A 2,503-nucleotide genomic window follows, 5' to 3' on the forward strand; every position below is an offset into this window, starting at 1 on the left:
TATATATATATATAAACCCACGGACTCCTACCACTACCTCAACTTTCCTCCTCCTACCCTTCCCACACCAAACGGGCCATTCGCTACTCCCAGTTCCTCCGCCTGCGGGACTTCCGTCGTCTATAGCTAGATCTCACCACCCTCCCTATTTTCCCCAACTTTCCCTTGCCCTCCTTCAATATTGCCCGCCACCTACGCAATCAGCTGATCCGTAGCTCCCCCCACCGCTTCATTCCCAACCAACCCGGATCCTTCCTTTGTTCCAGACCCCGTTGCCACACCATGTCCTTTCATTACCAACACCACTTCCCTCACTGGATCTAACCAGCACACCCTCTGCATTAGGAACTTCTCTTGCATTCCTTCAAACCTTATTTACTGTATCAGGTGCATACAATATCTCTTTTCTATGTAAAGACATGATTTTGACTAATTTGTTGTCTTCAAGCAATTTCTTCAACTAAAATTCTGGTTTGAGATCTTATGTTATTCTGTTTTTTAAAATATTTAGATTGTAAGTAGTTTATTTAATTTACCACTTTATGATTGCTGCGGAGAAAATGACCATGTTGAAAATTCATATTTATGTATTAACTGAAATGGGGGAAGTAGTTTATAAAGACAAGCGCAGTGTGTACGGCATATAGAAATAACTTGGTAATAATCTTAATGTTTCCTTACATCATCATTATTTAAACTTATTCTGTGCGGTGTGCTCTAGAATCTACTATAGAACTATAACGGTATATGTTAGGATATGTGTTGGTAGTCAGTGATCACCAATTGTAATGGTTGATACCCAATTCGTCTTGAGTGGTTATCCAAATGTAATGGTTTTGTTGTGTGGATGATGTTTATGAAGACGAAGTTGTAAACAAATATTTTTACAGTCACTTTGTATGTATATAGCCAAACCACGAAGGGCTGGTATAATATAATTCGTAAAGCTTGCGAAGTAAAGAGAAATATCGTAGATTTTTCTTGTATAGGTATGCTTGTGTTCTCGTCATTGTGTAGTAGTGAACCACAGAGAGAAATAGGGTAATGTTGTAAAGAAGAGAAAGTGAGCTAGTGAAAGTGAGAGTGGTGGGACGAAACAACTGCTTCGTTGGTGAGTTACCATAGTTGTCTCTCTGTGCCTTTTCATTTAGAGACGGTGTTTCGTTCAGCCGGTCAGCCAGCTCGGTTCTCACTAACTCTTTTCTTTATTTGGCACTATGGCCATAACACAGAGGGGACACTACAAGGACAGACAGAACATCACAGTGGGGACAAAAACAGGAAACGAATGAAAATGAAGATGTCATATAATGAAAATGAAATGGCTGCATGGGCCCCATTCCCATGCAGTACCATTTGAACGTTTAATACACTGTTTACAATCGTTCATTTTCCTTTGTTTGTTTCCTTATAGTTTTTTCTCTCTTTTTTTTTTAAATAAAACAATTTTATTTTTTATTTTTTCCTTTTTTTCCAGTAAACAATTTTACTTACTTTTTTCCTGGTTTTAGTATTTCATAAAAGGTTCGAGATCTTTCAGTTCTACTACTGGTGGCAATTCATCGAATTCCATCGCTACTCCTGGCGGATCAATTCCCCCTCCAGACATATCTCTCAGCCTGTTGTATTTCTCCCTGTCGACCACAATGGCCTTCACATTCTCCGAATACACGTCTGTGGGCAGCTTCACCCTTATGATAGACTTAAATTTCATTATTTTCCGTTTCCTTGTTTTTCGCATATGTCACAAAATTCCATCGATATTTTTTGGGCTTTCTTACTTGCTTTCCCTTTTCCTGCTTCACTGCTGGTACCTTTTCTCTTTCCACTATGAATAGTCTCTCCATTTCACCCTCGTATAATTGTTCTCCTGAATCCTCCTCCTCTATTGGTACAATCAATGTCTTTGCTGCTGTCTCCTCCTGCAACTCCTCTTCGAGCTCCTTTTCAAGTTCCTTTTCGATCTCCTTGTCAACCACCATTTTATCTTCCTTCCTTCTGACTTTCTTCACAACCTCTTTCTCTACCGTTTCTTTCTTCTTTTTCTGCATCTCTGGCGGAGGTCTTACTCTATCACTTCTCTTTCTTTCTTTTACTACCGTAAATTCTTCATCCGTTCTTGTCTCCTTTGCCTCGACTTGTACCACTTGGTGGCACTCTCCTGCTTCTCAGTTTGTTCCTTCTGTTGTTCTCTCTGGAGGCATTTCACCTTCATGTGGCCTGTCTCTCCACATGCGTAGCATATGGGCGGCCTACCCTCCACCACCACTCGCAGCCTTACGTCCTCAGGCAGAACTATTTCTTCTGCGATTCTGCTTACGGAGTTCTTGTATTTATAACTATACAAAACTAGCTAAAAAAAAAAGAAAAAAGTTTATTGCAGAGAACAAAGGATATTCTTTGCGGGGTCGACTGTTATCTCAATTCAACTTTTCGCCGCATACAAAAAGTTAGAAGGGTCAAGTGGCAAAGACAAATCGGCTTGGCAAAGCCATATGTTAAA

Source organism: Octopus bimaculoides, chromosome 4 (genome assembly GCF_001194135.2).
Source record: "Octopus bimaculoides isolate UCB-OBI-ISO-001 chromosome 4, ASM119413v2, whole genome shotgun sequence".
Lineage (NCBI taxonomy): Eukaryota > Metazoa > Mollusca > Cephalopoda > Octopoda > Octopodidae > Octopus > Octopus bimaculoides.